The following is a 21630-nucleotide window of genomic DNA, read 5'->3' as shown; positions in this document are numbered from 1 at the left end:
CAATGAAACTGTACTGATAGATGCCAGCTGAGAATCAGGTCCCTCATCTTTATTTGAATAATTTAATGGTAGGATGACCAGACCATTAGAGAATACAGTTAATAGAACAATCCTATATTGAAACTGGAATGGAATATAGAAGCTAGTAATGTTAGATGATTTTTTTAAAAAAAAATCTTTTCTTTTTTTTCCTCTCAATTGTCCATTTAGTAGACAGGTCTTAGATAGGTCAAGTCTGAGCTTTAAAGTCAGTGGCTTAATGGTGCATCTAGCAAACAACCAGATGTGGAAAACTATTGGAAAATATTTTTGCACAATACTGCAAAAACAACCCACTTTTTGATGACTGCTAAAAAAAGTAATAACTCCTTTTACCTCTGCTGTTGCTGCTGTTATTCAGTGCTCTCTCTGTTCTTTCACTTACCTAGCCTGGTGTTAAAATAGTAACTACTGCTAAAAAGAAAGATGAATGAAAGAACGAAAATCATTTTGGTTCATCTAGGTCTTGTTAATGAAGGAATATTCCCCATTAAACATCTACAGTACAAATTCTGTATGTCTGTCATTGTAAGGAAATAGTGTAAACATGGTAGAAAGTGTTTCATTTTTTTAACTGAAAGTATCTCAAATAAGAGTTACGAAATTGCAAACTCTCGCTGGAACTACAACAAATGTTTCTTCTCATTTCATGTACCTCTGGGACTGTAGCACTGGAAAATGGATGCAAACCCCCATAAATTTGCCAGATGCTTGATACAGGGTTCCTGGCATACATTTAATCCCTCACTATTTTTGTCCCTGAAAGGAGAAAAAAAATCAAGATAAATTGGAATTTGGTTTAATTTAAAACATATTACTGAGATAATATATGCATGTCTGTTTTTTTCAGTGATTGCCAGAGGCGTTTAGCAAACTGATGTCAATGTATTGTGTGTGCATATATTACATACATGGAATGGTATGGAGTGCATGGTGGGCCAGCTAATTTAGTGGTATCAATTTACTATGGAAAGTGATGCCTCAAGAGGCAGTTCATAGTTTCTTAACAGCAGTTAAGGCCCAGCTCAAGCAGGGCCACCCAGAGCCAGTTGCCCAGGACCATGTTCAGACAGCTTTTGAGTGTCTCCAAGGATGGAGACTCCACAACCTCTCTGTGTGACCTGTACCAGTGCTCAGTCACCCCCACAGTGAAGAGAATGTTTCCTGATGTTCAGAGGGACCCTCCTGTTTTCAGTTTGTGCCCATCACCTCTGGTCCTGTCACCAGGTACCCCTGGAAAGAGCCTGTCTCCCTCTTTTTCATTCCCTCACTTTAGATAATTGTACACATTGATAAGATTCTCCCCTGAGCCTTCTCCAGGCTAAACAGTTGCAGCTCTCTCAGCCTTTCCTCATGGGAGAAATGCTCCAGTCCCTTCATCATTAGTGGCCCTTCACTGGACTTTCTCCAGTGGCTCCACATCTCTTGTGCTGGGGAGTCCAGACCTGGACACATCAGTCTAGGTGTGGCCTCACCAGTGTCCTTAGCCAGAGGGCTCACTCTTTGTCTTCCTAATTCTCCTCTTGTGACCACCAAACGAAAGTTTCTTATTTTTTCCAGCTCTGGTTGTTACAGCCATTTTATATATTTGTATGATCAATTATTTCAAGGCCACATTAATGCTTTAATAGCAGATGCTGGAATAAAGTCCATAAGTCCTGTTTGCTACTGTTTATGGGGACAAAAGGGTAGCGAATATACAAATAAAAACAGGTCTTCAGATGAGGTCCTTAACTGTCTGCCTTAAAAGCAATAGCACAATGGTGGGGAGAGATTGCAGTTGTCTGGGAAGATAATAACGCATAAAAGTTACTGGCTTCTTTGGAAATGTTGGTTGAAACAACAGTAGTATCAACGTGACGAAACATTTTGTTTTATATTAAGCTACATCATGCTAAGTGAAACTTACAATAATAAGGCATCATTTTTGCACTGCTTTGGCTTGTGTACTCAGAAAGTTTTCTAGGTGTGGATCTCTCTTCCTTCCCATCAAAAGTTTCACGTTGTAGTGTGCTCTGTCAGGGTCTGTGTAGAGAAAAAGGGAGCAACAGTCAACTGAGGATTTTACAGATGCAGGTGCAGTGATAGGTGAGGATGAAAATAATTCAACATCAACTGATATGAAAGTTTTCTAGAAAAAAATGCAGTAACAACTGGCATCTTCTACAATGTAAATCATCGTTATAAATAAGGTTGTTTCAAGAACTGCCTTCTCCGTATAAGCTAGCAGCTGGGATTATCCACCATTCCAATGCTAGGGAAGAGATGGTTGTGACGTACCCGAAAAGTAAGGGTAGTTGGAAAAATGAATAATTTTTCTCACGTAGTGTCATAAAAACAAGAACTGCTTTGCATCTGATGACTTAGTGCCGGTATGAACAGAGAGTCTGGCCCCAGGAATATGGAATGGATGCCTTTAGGCATGTAGAAAGTAATTCCTGAATGAAGAAACCTAAGCAGTTCTCCTTGGCATTGGTTTTCTTATGCTCAAATCTTCATGGAGGGTCTCAACTGTTTTTAGCATCACCTAAGAAAGCTGTTTTGCAGTCAGGATCAAAACTATGTGTGTCTGTCAGCATATGTTAGCATCTTCAAAGGTTTACCTTGTTCCCAATCTGAGAGGGGTATTTCTAATCAGTGTGTCTGCGTGTGCGTATTCTAGCGTGCACATGCATACACACACAGAGGCAAGCAAACAAGCACCTGTGTACACTTCCACTTGCACTTCTTTCAGGGACTAGCTTTGTGCACCCTCTCTACGTGTGATTAAATATTAATTAGGCTTCTAATATAAGCAAGTCAGTTCACAGGCCCGAGTGCCACATAAATAATGCATGAGGTACCCGAAGGCTCAGCCCGAGAAGCTGATTGGCCACCTTGGATTTGTATAATTATGAAGTTTCATTATTAACAGTGGAAGCAGTGGAGAGATTTGCCTAGCTTGAGGGACTTTGAAAGCATAAGCTGTCTCATTAGGGAAAAAGGGAATAAGGCATAATATGCAAACTTGTTAGTAAAAAAAAAATGGAATAAAAACTAAGCATGGCTTTTTAACGGGAGTATTTTCTGTGTATATATAAATATTTCTAAGTGTATGAAAAGACTGAAATTCGAGTAGTTGAGGTCTATACTACAGCTATTTAACAGTTTTGTTTGCAAGAGGTCTTGCTTAAAAGCCTTTGTTCTCAGTATAAAATAATCTTTAATATTTTACAGAAAAATCCACAGGTAGCTTAATGGGTTCTGCAAAGTGAGAGGTACGGAGGTGAAAGAGAATGAACACAGTCCAGGGTTCTTGCTAGAATGTGTGTTGTGCATGCAATTAAATCTCAAGGTCAAACAATTTACAGACAATTACTTTTCTAACATCTCCAGAAATGCCTGCTTACACGTCTTTAATTTTAAACGATACTGATATTCCAATTCTCCCCAAAGGTTAATGCTGACTAAATCCAGCTGTGACCTGACACGATGCGACAGCACAGTGCCTAATTATCCTCTGGATAGTCATTTACTTTAAACCATTAAAGAAATAGGCTGAGAGGAAGATTTAGGACCCAGAAAAAATGTTAGCCTGACTTCTTTCTTCTTGAGGATGGGATGGGCTGAAAAATAAAAATAAAATCTTGCTAAATGTTAGCCATTTGCTTTGATGGCAGAAAATTGTTCATCCCACTCTGTTTTTTTTACAGGTTAAATTGCTAACTAGTTCATTTTATCCATTGCCTACGGCTGGCGCTAAATGTCAGTGACAAATTTTGTACTTGTCTTGAAGAATGAATTAAGTTATGCACAAAAGCTATAGTGCTCTTTTTAAGATGAGTGAATTGCAGAGGGAAAAAAAAAAGTTGCTCGTTTGAAAAAGGATTATTTCGATTAAAGGCCTTTTCTATTGTAGTGGAAGACAGGTAGTGGTTTAAGATAATTCCAACAGTTACCTCCCACAGAGGCTGCAGTCCTTTACTAGAAATTTCTTTAAGAGCACTTGCGTCAGATTATATACTATGATTATTATCATAAGACCATTTGTGACAGTGAGGGGGGGGGGGGGGAACAATTACAGAAAATGGTGACTATTATTCATTAACTAAGGTAAAACTGGTCTTTCTTCAGTGAGGTCAGCATTCCATCACCGTCACAGAAACCTTTCTATGGTTTGTAGCAATGGCAATTAAAAACCCCCAAAGTATGCTCTGCCAAATGTTGGTAAGAAGGAACAGTTCTTTCAGCAATTTATATTGAGAAGACCTGGCACAGACTTCACAATCCGTCTTGTTTTTAGTTGACTGGCTCTGGTAGCACCCCATCATCTCTGAGTGAATAAAGTATCTAAGAATGATTGCTACCATCATAGCGTTTGAAACTCTAAACTGGTTTACTATCCATAGGCTAAGCCTAAGGGAGCTCTGCATGTTTATATTTTATTTGGTTTTATTTCCATGTGCGCTTTATCTGTTTATTGAAAATCTAAGGAGAGCTTAAAGTTAAGACTAGACTTTACAGCTACATCTGTTTTAGGGGGACTTCATTAGAAAGTCAACGTCTCTCACCCCACTGAGGTGGCATAACTGGTGCTCTGTTGTACTTAGAGTGCCTAATTTGCTCCAGATATAATTACTGCTACAGGGCAATAATTATTTTTACTTTATTATTTTGGATTATGGAAGTGCCTGGTATTTCCAACTGTAAGCAGAGTACCATTATGCTGTACACCGTACAAAACCAAAGATTTGAAAGAAATGTTGTTTTTAGTGGCACCCACAGGTTTTGGCAGATACTTTTCTCCTCTCACTGTATGCATAAATATTTTCACTTATACCAGCTGTAGAAAGTGATATAGTAAATGCTAATCTCAGTACAGTCATAGCAGTCACAAATGGAAGTTAGATCTGTAATTTCAAGTTGAAAGCTGAAATGAAAAATCTAGTGATTATGCACTACTGCCCTAAGCTACTGAAAGATTCCCTCTTTCTTTCTCTCTACACTCTTACACTCAGGCAAGGGGATAAGGTTTCCTCCCCAGGAGAAAGAAAAATACAGATTATGTTTTCTGGTGATAAATACTGCAGCTCCTGAAGACAGTCTGGCTCTAAAAAATAATACAGGCTGGGATATGTCTCACCTAACTTTGGACATATAAAGCATAGAACTGAACTAGTCTGAACTAGTCATTTTTGTCCCTGTTCTAGTGAGAGGAGAGAAACAGGTATGACCAGATGCATTCCATGTAATTTCAGGCTGCTGTTTAGGATGAGGTGAATTGTCCTCTGAAGGTGCTTGGTTCTTTCCATTAACTTTAAAGAGACCCTAAACTTTGTTGCAGTTTTAGATTCCCCCGTTAGGGCACGTGCATCACACCACTGATAATTTCCCTTTTCCTTAACTTTTCATCTTTGATCTGCCTGCTCACGCTTGAAGAATACATTTCCTCTCCCTATGCAGAAAAAGTGTCCTTCAAAGTTTTTGTGAAGTATATTTTAAGCTGTTTCTCTGATATATTTTTTCCATTTGTAAATGACACTTTTGACCTTCCCTTTGATAAACTAGTTGGACCAAATTCAGTCCCCCCCTCTTTTTTTTATAACCTTGCATCACTTATGTAGCTCTCTTCTAAGTTTTCTACTTCACACATTCTCTGCAGTGCGAATAAGTGTTATAAAAGCGGTCTCACCAAAATTTTTCATAGGGAGAGATTCTTCCTTGCTTCTGTTTTGTGATACATGAGAATTTTGTTAACTATTAGTGCCACAACATTGCATGAAGAAATTAGACTGAGATGGATATTTGTAATTTCTTGTAATATTGCTTTTCAAAGAAAAATATTTGGGTTTTTGTTCAACCTATTTCCTTTAGACTGTATAGATAACTATATTTATAAACTGTATATTTTTCTGACTGTGACCATTCAGCTAGATGGTCCTTTGCAGCAGCTGCACCCACCTCACTGTTTATCATCAGGGGTCAGTAGATCTCTCTGTGTTCTGATAGCTCAACTTCCTGTAAATGATTGTGGTTAAAAATATTGTGACGTATGGCCAACAACTATTCTTTTTGGCATCTACTAAAACCAGCATCGTGTATTGGTAATTTGATATATTTGATGATTTGAAATATTGATTTAAAAATACTGCATTTTGGAACCTGTCAGTGAGTCAGACTTACTACATTTAGTTACTCAAACTAGTGGCTTACACAAATTTAAGCATTTTACCTAAGCCACACAGGCAGGCAAGGGAGAGAGAGGCACCTTCAGAGAAAAATCCATCTAATCCATCTCACCAACTTCAATGGAAAAGCAGATAAAAATTTAGATAAAGCAAACAAAAAAAAGCAACTAAACAAAACCTGTATTTGCACATGTAACTACTCCAGAAGAGAAAGAAAGGAGGAGAAAACAGTTTATTGGTTACGGATCATAGTTGTATTCCACAGTGCACAAACTGTAGAATGGGCTTTTCAAACGCTGGTGTGTTTCTCGTAACTGCCTGCTTGATAACTCTTGGAAACTTATCTTACACTAAATATTTAACTTTTAGGTGGATAAAATTACATGGGATGAATGTCAACCTGTGCTTGCTGTTTGAAAATTGGTTTCTACATTTCCTGTTTTATTCATTTGAGAACTAGGAAAATGTTATTTAAGAAAATGTAATGGTCAAATATGTCAAATATTATGTTCAGTTCTGCAGAGTAATAGAAACATTTCAGTTTCATGTTTATTCTTAGAATAGAATTCTGGAAACTGTATCTTTTCCTTATGGCCTTTTTTCATGTCTTAATTATTGGATGGTCCCCTGGTAAATTCCATCTTATACTAAAAGTTGTAATTATGTTCAGCTGAAACCTCCGGCTCGGGCTATAGAACATTCTGCTGAACCTGATTGTAAGTCCCAGGACAAATTTGTACTGAATCATAGTTTCTGATCCAGAAACCTACCTCTTTGAGAGCACTTTCTGAAGTGGAAAAAGACATATTCATCAAGAAATTTCATCACTGTTACAGCTGTAGCTCTAAGAACTGTCTTCCCAGTAATATTACTTCATCAAATAAAGAAGAATTTGCGAAGGATGGAGTGTGAATATGGTTTGATAGCTAAGAAGTGACTTAAAACATTTGAAATATTTCCAGTGGATGAATTTCAACTAATTTTTTTTTAAATGTTAGAGGAATGCATATATATATGTTTAGTAGTAAGAAGTACAGAGCATACCTCTGTTTTGTTTTCCTTTTAAAGCTAAATGTGCAAACTAATGCAAAAGTTTTGCTTTCACTAATTCTTTTTAGTAATTTACTCTGTGAGCATTTAGATTGAAGTCAGTGGGAATTATTGTGGAATGAGTTAGTACTTTCTGTAACGATGGGTAAGAAAATGCGCTCCTCACGAACAATACCAAGAGTCAAACAAGATGTACATCTATACATCCTGGTTAAAATCGAATAACTAATGAAGTGGGCACAATACAAGAGTTTTGAGAGGGTGGGGGAGGAAGTAAAATTCAAATCATCAAAGTAAACCTGTTGATATCATTAAGTAGCAAAATGTAATTATTTGTAGTGGGAATAAGCTGGGATATTAGAAATAACACACAAGTTCCTGCCACAGGTTTTATTGTGTTTAGAGCATATTGGTGATCTGATGTTTCCATTTTTCATATTGAATTCATTTCACTGTAGTTGTTTAATTTCTTTCCTGCAGAAATTCATCTGTTGAATCCAAGCGTAAGTGCCTGCTAACTCAGAGTATTAGCAATTCTTCCTCCTCTTTTTCTGGAATAGATTTCCTCTCAATAATGAATTAAAGGTATATCCAGGCAGAAAGAAATGCAGCAAGCAAAAATATCCCTTTGATGTCAGAAGAGGAAGAACAGTGACCTGGGTGCAGGCTCAGCTCCTGCTGGCTGCTCCTGAGGACGCACCAGCAGCACGGGGCAGAGCCGGCTGGCGGATGTGACAACAGCTAGTTTGTTTAAAAATGATTGTAGGAAAGAGAAGGGATCCGTGCTGTTTGTCTGGAGGGAGTCAATCTACTTGCTGCTGGTAGTAAGGGACTAGAAATCATATGATAGGCAACCATGGGCAGAAGAAAAGTTAATGAGTGAGGTCATTACGTTAGTGATCAGTAATATGAAAAAGATAGTAAAAACCTTGAACTCTAGCCCCTCCCCTTATACAGATTCATGAAATCTGCATTTCACAAATGCAGATTTGAATTCAAAATGGTGCATTCTGAGTTAATAATAAAATCTTGTTAATGTTGTACTTAAGAAATATTTCTATGCATAACAAGAATTCCTCTTGTAGGATCTGTGAAGTGCCGTAGTGACTGGATATTGTAACAGACATGTTTTTTCTTTCTTTTCCATGAATGAGAAATATTCCATTTTCAACTGAAAATACCTATCGACTGAAATTTACCACTTCGTCATGTTGCCAAAAAGCTAAAAACCTGGTCCAGCCTCACCTTCCTTTTTTCCTCCTTTCTAACATACACTTACCTTGGTCTTTTCTTAAGTGATGGTTTCAGTCACTTTCTACCTTCTTTTCTGGATAACAATCATTAGTTTTACACTTTCAGAACATCTCTCCCGAGTCATCTTTGTCAGTCCACTTCCCCTCAGGGTAGCTCAGGGTCCATTTAGATAAGTTGCCTCTTCCCTTGTTTGGATCCTCTAAGGAACTTAACCCTTAGTGTCTCCTTGATGCATGATCCATTAAAAAAATTCCCCCCGTTACCCTCAGTTCCAAAATAACACAGCCAAATCTACAGTAATCTTAAGCCTAAGCCTTTATTGTTGTTCCAGTGACATAAGGATCCATGATTCTGGGTAGGTTCTTTCACAATGAGAGAGAATGCATTTTTATTTCCAGTAGAAGTCAGATTTTTGTTCTTGCCTTTTTTTTTTTTTTTTTAATTGTGTTACATAGATTTGCATATCTCAGATGTATGCCTGCGAAAAAATAACACAAAATGTATTTTGAAGTGTTGGGTAACTCCAACCTGAAGGATGATGAAAAGGGAGCCATCATTGCCTTACTAGGTTTTCCCCTCATTATTTCAAATTCAGTACAGCCAGGAAAAGACACATTTGGATGTGTTTTGCAGAGATTCCTAAGGGTAACAGAAGCAGTATACAAGCAAGAACAAAGTCAGATTAGTTTAATTTTGCTTTTTTAAATACTGTTTCGGCATGTGAAGTGTTCTGAAGCTAAGGGCATTGCAGAAATAGAAACTGTATTATGCTATGGTGTTTATCAAATGTTCCTCATCTACTGCACCACCCCCATAAATCCACCAAAGCTTTTATTATTCAGGGGTGGGAAGGTAGGCAGAATGGAGTGAAAGCTACAGAATGATTTAACACTGTGGGAACTTAATCAATAAGACCGTTGCAGAGAACTCCCAGGAAAGTGTTGTTTTCCATCCAGATGATAATGAGGCAGACTAGCAGCAACCTTTGGAGGAGGCATGCTGGAGCAGTGAATCTGTGGTACAGCTTTGCTAGTTGCTAATTAATAGTTTGAGGCAAAGGGGACACCTTTTTGCCCCTCTGCTACTTGTAGTTTCTTTCTGGCTTGTGCCACATGCCTCTTTCACTATAGGGGTCACTGTGCTGAGTTAAATCGTGGAGGTTTATCCAAATTTAACAATCCTGCTAAAAATCCAAGTTTACCTTTCTTCTCCTTCCTATGTTCTTGGCATTATCAGTGCATTTATATTACTATATAGCACTTAATCCTTCCCTATATTGCAAAAGTAGTATTCTTGTGTAATCTCTTATTCCCTGTGCCTTGCATCCCAGTTTCAGGCAGCTGAACTTATTCTGGTGTTTGACATCTGTGGTCTGGCTGGAAAACACCAACAAAAGCCAAGCTGGATAGCAGTTAAACATGACTGATACTTGAGATGTGCAAATTTAAATAATTTTAAGTGGTGTTAGCTTGAAGAGGTTGAGAATGCTTGTTTCACAACAGTTAAGTTCAGTGTTTATTTTTCTCACCTTTATCTGGAGTCCAGAACAGAACAAGGATCCACTTTAACAAGCTAAAGCTCTGGCTGAATGATGCTGTTATATCTGTATCTTTGCTACACGTATTCTTATAGTCCTTTGGTTCTTCCAGCCTCCAATGTAATGATGTACAGAAGAAATACAGTATTGTACAAAAAAAGTATAAAAGTAGAGAGAAAACAAGTATTGTCTCCATTGCCAGAGAAGAATTTAGGCAATGGGAAATCCAATAGTGAGGTCAATGTTGGCCATAAAGCATATGGCCATAAAACAGTGTTGACCACTGCAGTCTAGTAGTGTATTGTATCCAGGTTTTCAAAGCACATTCTATGGGAGCATCTAAAAGTGTGTCATAGGTAAGAATGAATTTGTGTATTGTATTGGTAAAAACCGCTACATTCACTAAGGAATATAAGATGATGTTTGTTTTAACACAGTGAAAATGAGTAGTAGTCAGCAGCAGTTCTTCCAGGCTTCCAGTTTAGTAGTTTCACTAGTTTGTCACCTCAGTTCCGTAAGATCATTTACTTCAAGATTATTGAAGGCTTTTGTTTAAACATTTTCCTAAACCATGCTTGCCATAATTACTCAATGCTAAGAACGGAACACATGAATAACATTTCCTTTAATGATGATATGTAGCGGCTTTTGTTGCATTTCATTTTGGTTTAGGTCATTTTTTTCTGATTATTTTGTTTTCCTGAATGTCAGTTGTCTCATCTTTATGCTAAGTTTGTCAGTACTCTTGTAGTCATACAAAGCACAAGTAGCAGAGATAGCAGTGGAGTAACTTTACCTGTGTGCCACTGTATTTTTCCCCATTTTACAACAAAAGGCCCTTGAGACTATAAATGCTCATTTGATTTTTGATGATCTGAGAGGTCTGTGCCATCTTTGATAATTTGCCACAGCAGATCAAGCTTTACATGGAAAATGTTTGCATTAACTAAACTTCCAAGTGTTAAACATTTTTTAAAAGACATATTTAAGATTTTGGGAGGTAATGCAGATATTTTTTTTTCACTGAATGTAAAAAAAAATTACAGTCACTTCATCTGCTAATGAGTGAAGTGAATCACAGTCTGTGCATTTATGTGTGTTCAAAAATGTTTCTCTGTTACCTAGAAATTCAACTGATGTATGCAAAATTATCCAGAAAACTTGATTTGGCTACAGAGCTCCTGCAGAAATTAGGCATCCATTCCCCTAGACAACTTTCAGCGCTTGAGCCTAAAAATAGCACATTCACAGTATAAATTGTAATTAATAAACCTGGCTGGTATTTAGACACTACTGACTACTCCACTGACAGTGCTGTTTGCTTGGCTTTCCCATCTGTCCCTCAGCACTGAGTTTGTGTTGGTCTTGTGAGCAGTTTGGGGCAGAGACCTTGGTTTGTGTCAGTGCAAAGGGCAGCACCTAGTGCTCCGGTTTCCCGATTCGGAGCTGGCATTGTAAGAGACAGGTACACCGTAAGTAAATTATTTAGTACTTTGTTTATCCTCTAGTTCTTCAATGCTCATTATCATCAGTGACTCATGCTGCAAAAAAGGTTTGATATCATGTTTGTATGGGAGGATTTGGTAGTACTTTTTACAAAATAAAACAGCAATGTTTTATTCATTGGTACACTGAAAACTGTAGTGCAAATAAACATTTAACTTGGATTTCAGCAGAGAGCTGTCACAATGGCAAGAAATAGCAAACACCAGACCAGGAGACATTTCTGGTAGGCACCACAACAACAGGTCTGTACGCACATGTGCACAGGTATATACACACACTCCCTAAGTACAATATTTGTCCTAAATAGATACTCATATATTGCTCATGATTTACAATGATTTTTGTTTGTGAACCATTTGTATTTTCATTTTCTTTTGTGCTTTGACAGGATATAATTATTTCTGAAACATACAATAGGATCAAAGCGTATTTCATTATTAAAGAAATTATTGCATTATGTTAGTGCCATCATGACTGCATGAAAATGTTAATCCAGTTTTGTTATATTTTTTCAAACAAGAATTTTTTTCTTATGAAAATTTTGTGAAATTAATTGTTTGCTTTCTCTGAACCTCTGAGGGGTCTATAGCTTCAGAAGTTATCAGATAAAAGATGATGACATGTAATGAAAGCAAGATTTAGCTATTAAACTTCCTTGACTCACTTTAAATATTGATTAGAGAAACACTTCTGGGCAAATATTTATATTGAGCAATAATACAATTCAGTGATATTTTTTTTTTTAACTTTCTGAATATCATTATGTCTTCAGTAATTTAGCCTAGAAAAATACATTGTTAGCCATAGGTTATATGAAAAAGTCTGAGATAGATGAGATCAAGAAAGAAAAGTAAAATTTTCCAGCAGTAAACCATCATTCATAAGATGCAAAGGCTGTCTGTGTTGTGCAACCTGTGTCTGGCCTTTCCCAGGGTTTGGGATTGTTGTACCTGGGATATTGGCTTCAAGCCATTTCTAATATAATGCTAATGTTGTGACAGATACTAATGAAACCGTGCTGTTTCTAGATAAAGCCGATATTGAATACATAGGCAGAAGAGGTAATTTCCTTATTCACTTTCTTAATGAGCTCAAAGAGGACTGGGGAACTTTTCTGCATCTGTGAATGTCTGCTAGATTTTATTAGTGTTTTCAACAGGAATAAGTTTCTTTACATTTTTGTTTACTGCATCCATAACCATAACAGCTGAACTTATTTGTTGTGTAATTGAGTTATGTTCCCTTTGTAGGGGAAAAAATATGCGTTAAAAATTCTCAAAAAACCTTTGAAGGGTCTAAGCAACATCAACATATTTGTATTTTAAAATTTCTTCCTAGCTCTTACTCAAATGGTGAAGAGTCCAACTTGCATGCCAAACACAGAGAGACCAAATGTGTGTATTATACAGCATCATCTGAATGCGATGGCTGTGTGTGGTGGTTAATGACTGGTTTTTAGTTCTTCAGCCATGTAGAGCCTTTGGTTACTAAATGCTCCACATATTCACTGAAAGTTTGAGGTACCCAGGTTAGAGAGCAGTGTGGACCCTCCCTACCTCAAAGTAGCATGCTCTGCCCAGATGCCACATGCTGAATGTCTTGCTTGGTTTACTCCGTGTTTCTGATCCAGACTGAGAACCAAATCTTGCAGGGTGGCTAAAAAAGTATGTGCTTGCTATGGACGTGACAGGATATAAAACTTGACAGAAGCAGCTAAGAAGGGAGAAGACAGTGTGAAGCCAGTTATCTGGACATATCTGGCATATCTTTTGATCCTTGTATGGAGATTACATCTCTGACAGATTTTTTTTTTTTTTTTGCTTTAGGTGGGAAAATCAATACAATCTAAAAAGATATGTTTGCGTATATCCTATTAATCAGAATTAGTAAAAATATATTTTTTTACTTAGAAAAAAAAAATTTCCTTGGTCAGTTTCTCAGGTAGAGTCTATGTAGAGTACCTGAGCTGCTACCAAGATTTCAGGAAAGCTGCTCTGATTTAGGAGAATTACAGGGTTTGGTCTGTTGCCTATAAATACTTTATGAAATAGTCAGATCAGGTTAATCTTATTTGAGATTGTGACGCATATTTCACATGATGATAGTATGGAAGTATGCCATGATGAAAACTTGGTTTTATGTTGAAAAGGTATCTTTATGTCCGTGTTTCAGTACAACTGGGTTTTCTAAAGCTTAATCTGAATTTTGCAGTAATGTTTAATAGATGATTTTAGATTAAGACAACAATTTTATATCATCTTTGATCGCTGAATGTGTAATGTTGAGACCTCTTCACCTTAAGTCTTACTTTCTTGCTGCAATATAGATTCTATTTGTTCTAATTCATATTATTCTCTGTGAAGTAAGAAGTAATTCAACATGTTCTTCAGATCCAATTATTAAAAATGAGTGTGTACTGTTCTGATTGACAGTCATGACCAAAACCCATACAGTGGTTTAAAACAGAAAGGTGAGAAAGGTTCTAAATACTCTATAATGAAAAACTCGGAAAAGGAACCTAGGTTTCAAAATCTTTAAGTGGTAAACTAGGTGAATAGGTAGATCCTTGAGATGCTTTTAGTCATCTCAAAGGATGCAAAACCAGATTCTTAGAAATATCTGCCTGCTAAAATATGGCAGCTAGTCTGAAATAATATTCTAGGACAATACTTCCTACTTTTGTCAAAGAATGATCTGGCCTTAGGGATTAGTCCACAGTCTGGCTGAAGCAAGGTTTTGTCTCAAACCAGTGAAGGTATAAACAGCCAGAGGTGTGCAGATGTGCAATAGCTGCTTTAGTGCTTGGTTACCATTGCAACTTAAAATTCTAAGGTTATACAGGTGTTTGCAGAAAAAGACCCACCTCTGTATGGAATGAAAAGAAGAATATAGTTTTAATTTGTCTCAGGAATGGCAGTGATTCTATTATAAATCGTCCAAGAAGGTATTTGACATCAAGGAAGGTTCATGTTTATATTTCAGGTATAGTGTTTCTGACTTGATAAGAAGGTTCATCCTATACCAGCATCGCCAAATCAGTTTTTTTGGATCATTCAGTTTGCAAGCTACTCTAAAGTACCGTAAGAGTTTTCTTCACTGTATTACTGATTTCTGATTTTTCTATTTAAACTATTTTTTCTTCCTGGTTAGATATTATCCCAACTTCTTATGAATGTAACATTCAGAATGTGATGGAGAGAAAAAAGTATATCTAATCCTAACAAGTATCTTGTATTTTTTTTTTCTCCATGCTTTCTGTCAGTGTTTCTGACTTGCAACATTCCTGTACTTCTGTTCCTACAGTAAGTTATTTCTGCACATATCTAAGCTGATAGATCTCTTTCATGTACAATTGCATTTTTCTCATGTGCAGAGTGACAGATTTTCAAAACTTTTGGATTGGCCTGAGATGCTCCCGAACTTATTCTCTCCTTAGTTTCTTTTTTTGTATTTGTAATTACATGGACACGCTATTTAAAGTGAAAGCTGGGATGCTCATTTATTTAGTTCTTGTCTTAAATATTTGGTTCAAAGTATCTTCTTCAAATGTCCAATATCCTCTTTCCCCCATCAGTGGCACACTTCAGTTAGGTTTCTCCCTCCAGCATAGAAGCTGAGCAGCCTTCCTCCTTGGTGCTATGACATTTAATGTAAATCAGAGCTTTAAGTCTAGTTTTGCTCACCTTTGCTTATATTGTTGCTTATCTGGACAGCATCCTTACTGACAGTGATTGTGTAATGCCTTTTTTTGGTTACCTTGTCTCTGCTATTATCTACAAGTTTTTAATCCCATCTGTGGGAAACTGTAGCTGTGAAAGCCCATGGCAAATTGCACTGTCGGTAAAGTGTGTAGTACCTAGTAGTGTGTAGCAGAGAACGACTGCAGCTCAAATCATAACAATACAGGTCCCTGTCAAACTCCCTGGATCAGAACATTTCCTCAAGAAAATGTAATACCACAAGTAAAATGAGATAAAATACCACAAGTAACTGAGAAAATATCCTTGATGGAAAAAGAGCGTTGTTAAACCTCTACCCATTACAAATTCTCTGAAGATGTGTAGGACAAACAGCACTTGCAGTAAGTAACTGCAAGAAATAGATACCTCAGAATAAAGATGTTAAGTGGTAGTGTTATTTCTTTTGATAGGATGACAATCACTTGATGTTTTCAGTAGTTCTCAGTTAAATCAGCTAAGAAAACTAGTTGTATTAGAGGAATTTGAAAAGTATTCCATTCCATATAAATATAAACCAGATACTTTTTCTAGGCATTTTCTAAGCAAAGATGAAACTGTAAAAGCGTTTGGGAGTTATTAAAGACAAATTTAAATATTGCTGGTTGGGGACCTAATTGAGTCCTTTTTCTGAAACCCAAATGGGTCTGAGACCTTGGACGGAAAACTTTGGAAAGATGGTGCTGACAAATCCAAATTTAAAAAAGTCATTTACTTTGATAAGTAAGATTAAAGACCAGAAGGATGGTCAGAGAGACTAGGCAGTGCCCTGATGCTGTGGATACAACAGAGGATCTGCCATGCTGCGAAAAAGACATCAGGCAGAAAGGCATTAGAAGACCAAAAGAAGCACCACAACTGTAACTTCTAAACAAAAAAAGTCCAGAGAAAGCCTGCCTTTTGAGGAAAAATTGCAAGAGTTAAACTCCATCAATCTTCAACTCCATTGAAAATATTTTCAGGCTCTCACAGAACATCGCTACATGAGTGCTACCTCAGAGAATACCCTTCACAGAAGCAGTAGGGATATCGCAGTCAAAGATGACTAAACTGTCGACTTGGAAGAAACAGGACATTGAGTGATTTACATCTGAGCAAAGAAATAATGAGATTCTGTAATATTAGCGCTATGGGAAAAACTGAAATAGTAGAAAATGAAACAGGTAAGCTGTATGCTTTTTCATTCAAAGTGTATGTTAACATAGTGTATATTGTTCACTAGACAAAAATATGATCTGTAATGAAATCAGGGAAAAAATCCCATGATAAAATGAAAAATTTAGCAATCCTTTCAATTAATCTATGAGGGTAAGTGTTGTCCTTGTAGAGGCAGGGAACTGATTAGGAAAGACTTTTAGAACAACTTCTAGTGAGTAATAAGCTTTCAGCAAACTGAGAGTACGCTAACCTGACTTGTTTTGTCAGTGGTCTTGTCTAAGGTGAAATATGGACTGAAATTGTTAGTCCTGCACACATTTTGAAGAGACTGATGAAAATCATTAGTACTTGAGTACGTGAACACCATTCTTTGTAGGCTCTGCTGCTGCTGAAGTCTCAGACCTGGATAGGACTATGTCTACAGGCACTAGCATAGGGATGCTTAAATTATTGAGGAAAAATGTGTTGATAAGAAGACAGAGATTAGAAACAGAATGTCCAAGAGAAAAATATATCACAGACATCAAGTGAAAAAACATGTTAGAGGTAACTGTTTAAGCCTGTTTGCATATGTCAAAAAAGAAGATCAAGTTGAAAGAAAAGTTCTTGTTGATACAACCTGAAAATGATTCTTCCATGGGACCAAAGCTGGAATAGATTTTATGGTATCAGCTAGTTCTTCTAGGCTGAGACTCTTCTCTCATTTCCAAAATTGCCCTTCGAAGCTACTCCAGGTAAAAAAATAATCGCATATATAAAGTTTATTTTCCCTTGGCACAGTAAATTTAACATCTGATAATCACCCATAACGTAGCAGGCATAAATTCAAACATGTTATTGGATTAAATGTTCTGATTATCACTTTGAAATGCATACACTGATCTTAGATGCTGGTTTAACAAAGGGAATGGAGCAGACTAATACATAGAGGATACAAACCACAAAGGACAAAGTCCATCATTACCTTTAGTTTCCTGTGGAATGTTTGTTGAACCACCTGTGTATTTTATGCTTTGATGTGCTTCATGCTGAGATCTGGGAGGACTACTATATTCTGTATTAATGGTAGTCTCCAAAAAAGGGGTCTCCATATGTAACAATCAATTTTTGGATTAGTCATCTTGAATTTCTCTCAGGCAAATGTGCTTGGTAGACATGCATGAGTAAGGAAATGGAAAAATTCCCCAGTTCCTAACCCAAAAGCCATGGTCTGGGAGGAAATACCAGAAATGATAAATTAGCAGAATTAAGAAGTAATTAGTTTCTTAAATTCTTGTTGAATCATACAGGTCATTTACAGTTAAAATGAAGAAATTGTTAGAAGCTGTATCTTAGGCTTGGTTGGATTGGGCAAAAAGAAAAGAATCATTCTGTACTTTCTAAATCCTTGGGCTCTATTTTTGATTGCCTAAACCAATGATTTTCCAGCCTCAGATAATTCAGTAAAATAAAGCACAATTATTTTGGTCATTATTTTAATTAAATACAGAAAACAAGCATTGAACTATTAAAGAAAGCTAAGGCTTTAATATAGTGGTTTTATGAGTTTCACCTGTAAGAGCTGGAGCAAGGTTGTGGCGGTATGGCTGTGCACCGGCAGTGTCGTGAGTGCGGTGCCAACCATACGTGCCCATTGTTTTGCATCATTAGTACTGTACTGAATCTTTTTTGGGGGGAAGTAAAAAGAAAATGCCCGCTGAGAAATGTAGCCTCCAGAGTCCAGCCTTTTTCATTACTTCACTTTTTTTTTTCTTCTTTTTTTTCTTTATACAGCACCTAATTTAGGCCACAGACAAAAAGAAAATGTATCTTGAATATGCATCACGGGTTCCAAAAATGAAAAGAAATTGGATTTGGATAGCACTTACTCAATAGACAGATATGATACATGGTAAGAAGGTGCACTGTCTGCCCTGTGATAGATTAAACTACTTTGTAGGAAAATTACTGTGAGCCAGTCACCACCACCACCGTGGCTAAATCTTTAATAAAATTCTCTTCCATATTCAAGAGCGAGGTATGAAGTACACAATAAGCAGAGTGGAGTAGAGTGCCATTTATCAAACCACAGCTAGGTCTGTAATCTCCTGCTTTATCCTTTTTTAGTACTTTATTTGTCTTTATTGTTGCAAGGAAGCACATTTACCCAGGGCAGTGGGCTTTTGGTGCTGATAAACCTTTTGTTTTAAATTCTACCTGTGGGGTTTTTTTTCTTTTTGTATTTTTGTCTTTTTTCTTTCTTGTTTTGGTTTTGTTTTTTTTTTTTTTTTTTGTTTTTTTTTTTTTTTTTTTTTTAATCTGATAACCATCCTGTCACTCTATGGGAGTAATTTGTTTGTTTTGTTTTGGTGGTCCCTTGCTTGTTACATGTTCTTTCACCCTTCCCTGCCTGACCTGACCCTACCTTTCTTGTCTCTATGCTACAAAAAAGGATACCAAAGCCTTTAAGACATTTTAAAAAGAATACTCAAGCCTGTGCAGAAGCCGGTCTGGGATGTATTGCATAATGCTTTTTTGAGGCTCTTTGTCAAGATGGCTGTGTTGAACCATGTTGCAGTTGGCCCCTGGGTGGCACTACGTGGCTAGACCTGGGATCAATAAAAGCATTTTTGGATAAAGGCAGAAAACATAATTGAAGCAGTTTTCTTTTTAAAAATTAAAGACAAATCCTTAAGCTAAATTTGTTGATATTTGCTGAATTCAATACAAATATGCAATAATATTAAACTGTGTTCATCTTATTAAATGAGATTCCAAAATATTCTGTATATCTTGACTACCTGATAATACCTGGATCACTTTTGGCAACATGCTGATATTAAGTACAGATGCAGTGGAAGGGTCCTATGGGTAGAAGTATGTGACTAGCACTGCTTTGTGCTGCCTCAATATGCATAGTACCAGCCTGTGCTGCAGCCCTGGGGGTGATTTTTTTAGTACTATTATAACCCTTTTTATTGTTTGAATAGCAGTTTTATGACAAAACATTTATATTCAGCCTGCCTTTGTACTTGACTGAAAGAGAGCAATCACTGAGAATGATAAGGCAACAATGGTAATGATAACTGCATTTATGGAGGCTTACAGAATTTAAACAGGCATGCAAAAATACACTTACCATTGTACTCTACCTGCATCTGAACTGGTTTGGGTATATTTCTTGTGCCTGGCCCATGTTTGCTTATTGATGGAGATGTTGCCTTTTCTCTCGTTTTTCTCCCTTATAGCATTTCTTCTGTATGAATGTTACATGTGTATACATCAGGTTTATCTTGACACAGAAAGATGTCATAGTACGATGAAGGAACATAACCATTTTTTAAAATCCACATCCCTGAAATTATTGTTCAACTTAAATATCAAGTTTTCACAGTTTGTGGTAATATGATTGTACAGCAGAATGGCCATTACCTGTCTTTCAAGGTCCTACCTCTCATGAAAAACAGGCAATTCTTTCCTCTTCCTTGGGAAGAAGTAAGGAATAGTATTGGACATTGGAAAGTAATCCAAGAGTTTAAGAGCAGTTAATCTGTTGCCTGAATATTTGTAAGGCCAATCAATTCCACTCTTGTGTTCCTTTGCTGTAGTGTTTTCTCCCACTCAAGGTTTACACAAACATACAGCCACAAGCACACACACACACACACACACACACACACACATTTGTGTGTTGCGTTAGATTTATTACTTATACAAGAAGGCAGTAAAATGACAAGAAGGTCCAGTGTGGTTTGGGGGGGAGGCAGATAGTTCCTGGATCTCAGAGTTTTGTGTGAGGGGAACAGAATTATGCCTGTCTGTTTCTACTGTACACTGTAGTGTGGATTACGAAGAAAGAAGGTGTACACTACATGTGGTTCTAAAGATAATTTAGGGCTGTGTTCTGCCACGTTGTTCACAGGCTGCTAGGTAGACTTACTGATGTTAGAAGCTTTCTTACTAAGGAAGGGGCTGTCCTGGTGGAGTTAGAATGACAGATTCAGCCTGCATTTTTACATACTATTTTTCAATGTTTTAAAATAATTTTGTCAGAAAGCTATTTTATGTAAAAATCTCTGTGGACTTTCTCTTTTATAAGCCAAAACAACTTATATTTTTGTAAAACTGGATGACCAATTTAAAGGATTTTAAAATTTTGAGCCATGTGTTAAGATTTTATTGGTCTTGAGAGCTGGTAATCTCAACATACCTCAATTTCTTTCATGCTATGGTTTTCCTATTATATAATTTTACTTCTTTCATCACTTTTTAATTTTTTGTACCTACAAATCCATTAAAATGACAGTATATGAAAGCCGAGTGGCAAAAATCTGTGAAAACTAAGTGACTCTAGTAATGTAGGAAGAGAAAAAAGAAGTTAAAAACAAGAGTAATTTTATTTTATTCATGTATGTTATTTTACTAATTCAAAAGCTCAATAACTACAGTACATGTTTTAATGTATGTATATGATCATTACTTGTTCATGTGTTCCTGTCTATGCTATTTAGGCCTTAAATATGTTTAAATTAATAATTCAGATTCTTTTTTGCAAATGAAATATAAGTAATGCAAACATTAACTTGCTTTGCCTAAGTTCTTACAGTATTTTACTGGAATGCTGTATTCAAAGAGATGTCATTTTCTGCTAAATGTCTTTCTAATTCTTTTGTGCAAATGATACCTTTTCCCCAGGCCCAGCTACTTAGTGGATATTATTGAACAAGTGTCTTTTATAGTATCTAAAAAGGTGCAGCATTATGTGAAAGAAATTTTTAAAAATGTGCATGGACTATTTAGGAATATGCTTAGTGAATATTAAGCAAACACCTGAAGTTCCTGTGCTGCTGCCTAGAACCAGCACTTCATTACCTATTATGTGCAGTGACTTTGAATTTTTTATTAGGTACCGGTCTCCTAGCCTGTAAGGCTTGTGCATGATGTATATGAGAGCAATTTCCAGCAGAGTGAAGCTTATCACAGATCCACCTAAAAGGTAAGGATATTTTTTAATTTTTAGTTCACAGGCAGAACAGCTGCTTGCAGAACACCTACACACAGAGAAGAAAAGAAATTTGGTTTAAGGGTTGATTATACATGTCTTACCCATATACAGTAAGTCCAGAAATAGGCATGATGAACTTCAGATAAACCCAGAATATGTAAATGGAAAGAACAATACCAGAATATTTACTCCCTAATT

The 21630-nt window shown here is 36.7% G+C and overlaps 1 protein-coding gene across 4 annotated transcripts in view; it reads left to right on the top strand.

The window, feature by feature from the left end:
- Positions 1–21630, top strand: part of LOC308064498 (uncharacterized protein) — a 193931-nt gene that overhangs the window by 56687 nt on the left and 115614 nt on the right. For 3 of the 4 annotated variants that reach the window (XR_013928404.1, XR_013928405.1, XR_013928406.1), the window contains one exon: positions 21334–21423. The exons of the other annotated variant lie outside the window; for it this stretch is intronic. The gene's annotated coding sequence lies outside the window, so the exon portion shown is untranslated. The remainder of the gene's footprint in view (positions 1–21333; positions 21424–21630) is intronic. 4 annotated transcript variants of the gene reach the window in all.

The sequence above is a fragment of the Falco punctatus genome, assembly GCF_963210335.1.
Source record: "Falco punctatus genome assembly, chromosome: 5".
NCBI lineage: Eukaryota > Metazoa > Chordata > Aves > Falconiformes > Falconidae > Falco > Falco punctatus.
Note: the sequence above shows the minus strand (reverse complement) of the source record. Positions and strands in the feature narration are given on the sequence as shown.